The sequence below is a fragment of the Trachurus japonicus genome, chromosome 7 (genome assembly GCF_045865225.1).
Source record: "Trachurus japonicus isolate A0001 chromosome 7, Traja_1.0".
NCBI lineage: Eukaryota > Metazoa > Chordata > Actinopteri > Carangiformes > Carangidae > Trachurus > Trachurus japonicus.
Genome location: NC_140913.1, coordinates 12,514,684 through 12,521,305, shown reverse-complemented (window position 1 = coordinate 12,521,305; position 6,622 = coordinate 12,514,684).

Below are 6,622 nucleotides of genomic sequence, written 5' to 3'. Positions count from 1 at the left end.
GGCTGCTTCACAATATACGAGTTTAAAGGGAGGTAAACAAGTGCGGATCCAGTGAAAGGTTAAAGCAGAAGTAAGCGATCCGGTCGTTTTGGCTAATGCTGCGTTCCAGGCAGGCTTTTGAAACCGTAAATTACAGCTTCAAGTCACGACTTACGACTTTGTAGCGTTCCAGGCAACCCACTCGTGTTTTTCCGACCTGTTTTACCTGTGAAAGTCACTATAACGGCCACTCATAACTTCCGACCCGTGAACTTGTACCAGATCGAACTGGTACGACTTCACAGGTCGGAAAAACACGAGTTACGGGCTGCCCTGAACGCACCATAACGTCTTGTCAGCCGATGGAGTTAGCAGCCCCCGCCCTCGTCCCTACGTCGCCACATTCACGGCATCCCTTGGCTGCACACACAGCCCTTCATGCCGTTCTCTCTCCTCATTGGATAAAACTTGTAGGATATGAGAAAAGTTTTCTCCTCGGCTCAGAGCAGAGCAGAGTGACTGACAGACCCGTGTTTCAGACCAAACACTCTATGTAAGTGATTGCTGTCAGAAGATATAACTATTTAAGACTTATATTAACACAAAAATATCGATTAATTCTGCTTTAATGCCAAGCTACTGTAACAGTAGCTACATATTTGTAGTAATATCTGAGCCTACTGATGTTATGATAAACTAAATAAACTCGACTTACTTTCACTAATACCACTAACAGGTGACTGACTGCTTTTCCCTGTGAAGTCCAGACAGACTGAATTAAAATGCCCCAGCCAGATCCGTCAATTTCTTGGGTCCCTGGAAACACTTCTGTTGTGTTGAGTTTTTGCAGCTCATGTGTTGTCAAACAGATGGTGTTTTCTGAGTGTGTAGTGTGTTTGTGTCTTTAAATGTTTGGTTTTCAGTTGCAGCGCACTGAACCCTGAGGACCACAGTAATTTAGGAACAGAAAAGTGAAACTGCAGCTGCAGGTGCATGTAACTCTCTGTTGGCTCATCAGGCCTTCTACAACACCTCTCTTCACACCCTATAACTGATCTGCAGTAAATCATCTAAAACATTTACATCTGTTGTGATCCTCCTTCTACATGAATGTGCTCAGTCAGATGCCACAGTTTAACTTCAACAACACCTGACACATCATTGTACTTTATGAACAGCGGCTCCCAGCAGCTCAACACTCACACGTCTCATTAACAAGCTCAGCAATAACAGCTCTGCTGCTTCTATATGTTGATTTCACTGTCGCACACACAGAGAGCGCGCTGCTCATGGCTTCTTAAGGACAGGCGACAGCATCCTAAAAATAGTCTGTGTTTACCCTCCTGTGTTTTGTTGGGCCTCGTGTCCTGCTTTGACTCTCTGTGCCAGCTCACTGTTTTTGCATTGCCAGTGTCACCTTCCATCGCCCTAAGAAGAGAGTGAGCAGATGAGTTGTTTCTGAAGAGGAAAAGGTGGACACGAAACAAGGACTGAGAGACTGGTGATATGCAAAGACAGAGATGTAGAAAAGAGAGGGAGGGAGGAGGAGAGGAGGCTGCAGCAGCAGTCAGTGATGAGAGAGGAGAAATTTGGAGGGATGTAGGGAGGACTTTGGAGCTTTAGAAAGAGACAGCTTTTAAGAAAGTGAGGGGGGTGGAGGGGGAAAAATCTCTGGGGAGAGGGCAGAGATGGAGTTTTAAAAAAGACAGAAAGAGAGAGAGTAGGCAGACTGAATGAAAACATCTGCGAAGAGAGGGAGAGAGGAGTAAAAATGCAGAGGAGGGAAGTGGGGGGGGGGGAGTGTGTCACAGCAAAGAGAGCCACTGCTCTTCTGAGAGCTCTGTCTCTCTCTGTCCTGGTGGGGCACCACTCCACTGTCAGCTCCACCTTTCCCGGACAAGGACTGCTTGTCACGTTAATGGCCTGGAAGGAAGACCATGTCACTTTATCACCTCGCCGCGACGCCAACATGGCCGTGGCTTTTGTCTCCTCAGCTCCCTCTCCGCTCCACGACTCCCTAGAAGTGACTAATTGATCCTGGGAGACGGGGCTTTTTTTGTGTCTCGCGGGCTGATGAACAATGTGAGAAAAAGCCGCTGATAAAGGGGGAAGAGGAAGAAGGAGAAGAAGAAGAGAGCAGGATGTGCGGCGGGCTCAGGATAATGTAGCCTACTGTCTGCTGCAGTGCTATCTCATTTCCCCACACAAAAGTAACATCGCCACTTTGTAAATGAAAGTCAGTCAGGCGAAAGATGCCCCTCACGCTCTGGCGGCCCCTTCTTGAGATAATGGGCGCATGCACATTATTTCTGTAGACACAAGATCGACTCGGGAAAAAAAGCAGTGTGTGGGTAGTAAATGAAATTTATTCAAGTGTGTGTGTATGTGTGTGTGTGTGTGTGTGTGTGTGTGTGTGTGTGTGTGTGTGTGTGTGTGTGTGTCTCCTATATCCAGCCCTCCAAGCATTCCTAAGTATATTCTCCCGGCAATGTAGAGAATGATTGGTGGGCTTATATCCTGTAACATGCATCCAACTGCTGCACAGTGCTGGATCCAATCCCCTTCTTGTGTGAAGCTGTTGGAGGAGTTGTTGTTTACTCATCTGCCTGTTGATGCTAAATGCCCCAGGAATCAAGCAAGAGGGGTAAAAAAAAAAAGAAACAGTTGAGCAAACACTGCAGAGAAAAGAAATCGTCTACATTTAAAGGGGGGGGTGAGGAGGGGAGGGAGGAGGAGGTTTAGGCCACAAAACGCCGGTGGAAAAAAGCCAAGAGAACAGAAGCGTGGAAAGCTATCTAAAGGAGGCGAGAATCCCCCCCCTCCTTCAATAGCTCTGGCCTTGTCAGATATGGTTATGCTTATTGGAGACACAGGGGAGGGGGGTCAGTGCACCAGCATGCCTCAGAACATCACCGCGCCTGGGCTATGATAAGAATAGTGCACTGAATCATAGCTTACAGTGCAGTTACTGTATGTGTATGGATGATGCATGGTGAATGAATTGAAGATAAGGCCAAGGAGCTAGATGGGCTGGACACAGCTACACTTCTCTACGACACAGGGTGTGTGTATAAGTGTGTGTGTGCACGTGTGTGCATGCGCCGATCCATTCGTCATGTGAATCACAATTTCCAAGGCTGGAGGATACTTGGAAGGCTGAATTACACCTAAGAAGGATTTAAGTTTCCTTTATTTGCTTCCTCTCCTCATTTCTCCTGTTGCAGAACTGATGTCTTGTGGAGGGAGATGGGCCAAGCAAGGCAGGGAGATATTAATGCTGCAGTTAAGCGAGTGAACCAAAGAATAGTGAGAAATGCCTCGTACCTGTTCCCACACACCGAATCTTCAAATTGCTTCATTTTTTCCAGCAAGAAGCCTGAGAGTCAAATATATTCAAGCTACAGAGACAAAAAATAGAGACAAGAGGGGACCAACATCGGCCTCTTTTTGTCACGTATTGTCCTCTGCGTCTTGACTTTCTGCCATTTTAATTAAGTGAGTGTGGAATGATGTGGACAGATCAGCCATAACATTAGAGCATGTGACTGGTTTTAATATTGAGACTGATCTGAGTGAAGTCCTGAGGGCAAAATAACTGAAACTATGATATTTCAATGGTTACTGATGGTTCAGAAATGAGCTATTTAAACAGGCTACAAATAAACAGCAGTTGGCCTCAACAATATAAACAGTCACGTTTTAATCTGTGACTCTAACTGCAGAGCTCTCACATTCCCACAGGTCAGAGAAAAACACTACCTTTTGCAGTTAGATGTATTTTGTAAATGTGAAAACTATATGTGATGATGTAAAACAATGATGAATCATAACTTAAATCTGATTACAGGATTAAACCATCCATCAACTACAGTATACGGCTTACTCATGCAGGGTCAATGGGTTGAAGCCAATCCCAGCTGACATAAGGCAACATATAGAGACAAACAACCACACACAGGCAATTACAGAACACACGCAGATACAGGGAGAACATGCAAACTCCAGAGAGTAAGGCCCCAGGCCCAGGGACTGAACTCAATGAGACACCATGTTACCATGAGATGAAACTACCTGTGTACTGTATATTACATGAGGAACCAAGAGAGTGGTGATGAATGCAGCATGAATGGTGCTCAACCAAACCTGCCTGTGGCCCTGAGCCGGGCTTCTACTTTAGACACAAAAAGAATTGCTCACAAATGTATACTCATGAGAAGCAGTGAGCCACTGTAGTTCATAGCAGATGTTACTTCAACTTTTCTCCTCTGCTGAATGCGGCACCTTGTCAGGAGCTGCAGGGCAGACTGGAGGCTGCAGTGAGTCACTATTGAAAAATTATAAGAGGGGTGAAGAAGAAAAGATGGTAACACTTTATAATAAGTACACACTATTAAGCATTAGTTAAGCATTAATAAATACTGAATTCTTCATTTATAACACATGAATACTCATTAGTATGTAGTTTATACAGTTAGTGCTTATCAATGATGAGTAAAACATTTTTAACTGTGTTTTAATGAGTATTCATGTGTTGTAACTGATGAATTCAGTATTTAATGCTTAATGTGTAGGGGAGACCTCATGTGTACCCACTCACTCCCTGACATTGCATGTGAATTTGCATGGCTGTGTCAAAAAATGTGTAGGTTTTACAGCCAAAAAACTTTTTTTTTAGGTCAGAAAAAGGCGACATTTTTCATGTAGGCCTATGTATTTTGTACACGTTCAATTTCTTGTATTAATACAATAGAAAAACTTCTGTTTTCTCCTTGGAAAATATTTTAAACTGGAATGGGGGCACCTTATTGAGGTTATCACTTGACGTAGCTATAGGCCAGGACAGGCTACTTGTTTGATCCAAAACATAAAGTTGCAACATCCCACCTAAATATAATAGTCATAAATATTCATGCTTATAGCCTGTGAAGAGGCTGTCACATGTTACACATGTAATGATTCCTCACAACTGCCTAATGGGCTTTATGCACAGCTCCACTACTTCCTGAACATTTGAACAAGCTGCTTTATTCCCTGTCTTACATTATTGGACAAACTGATTAATAATGTATATAGGTGAACATATAGGTGATTATATAGGTGAACATATATGTGCACATATAGGTGATTATATAGGTGCACATGGGCACATTGGGCTGCATCAGGTAGGGCACCCATTATTGGTATCTGCTTGCCACTTATAATACTAATTCATTCCCCATGACACTAATTGTTGTTGTCTGCAGTGTTAACAAATAATCACATTCACCCCTCCTTCACCCTTAATCCCCTCTGTCCTATGTTTGTGCCATGTCTTGTCTATAATTAATTTGCTTGATTGTAATGCATATCTTGTTATTGCTCTTCTAGTAAAGCCTGTAAATATTCTCATTTGTCCAGGTCATACTATGACCTGGACAAATGAGAATATTTACAGGAAAGGAAGGAAATTTAAATCGAATGCAACTGGATTTATTATCAGTCATAGTTATCTCAAGGAAATTTAAATCGAATGCAACTGAATTTATTATCAGTCATAGTTATCTCAAGGAAATTTAAATCGAATGCAACTGGACTTGGTTATTTGTCTAGGAAGACGTTTCACTTTTTATCCAAGAGGCTTCATCAGTTCCGGTACACATCTGACCAGGCTAGGACTGGTTATTAAGTGCTAGGACACCATGCTAGGTCGTGATGATGTGATTGTTAATAAATAAATTATGTTGAGTTCTACATTTTGGGTTTTTATTTGTTTAAAATTATTAAAAGTCCATAGCTACTATGGACAAACATATAAGGATGTATATATAGGTGAACATATAGGTGATTATACAGGTGAACATATAGGTGAACATATCGGTGCACATATAGGTGCACATATAGGTGACCATATAGGTGCACATATAGGTGACCATATAGGTGCACATATAGGTGAACATATATGTGCACATATAGGTGATTATATAGGTGAACATATAGGTGACCATATAGGTGAACATAAAGTATATGTGATTATATAGGTGCACATATAGGTGATTATATAGGTGCACATAATCGTTGGTACTTCTTGATGATACTTTCCACCATTGACACTGTATCCTTTTCCTTGTTTTTTGGCATTTCCAATGTCCTCACTGAGCTCTCTGGTCTTTGCCATAGCAAGTCTTGCGTTGACATGAAAATGACTGAAATATCCCAAGCAAGTCAACTTTTACAGTCAGAAAACTGGTCAAAAAACTCCCAGAAACATTGAAAATAATTGTAAACACTTTAGACCCTTGAAGAGAACGGTTTGTTCGAACATCGTACCTACCCCGGTAGTGGAGCAGGTTGTAACAGTGGCACTCCTTGCATTTGACATCAAATTGTGAATTCTTTGATATACTTTGAGAAGTGTAAGGCACTGCTATTTGTAGTGGACAAATGAGGGTACTCTGTGTCAAAATTTGAGAGCCCTACCATGAACACTATGCAAGTTATGGGAGCCGAGACAAAAAGTGTTACAACCATCCCCGGTCTCCCCTACTTATTAGGGCCACGGGCAATCGCACCGGGCACTGGCCCCAACAGCTATGAAATAGCTGCAGGGACCAGTGCATGTAAGTCAATGGGACCGACGGGCGGGAAAAAAAGAGCGAAAAAGACC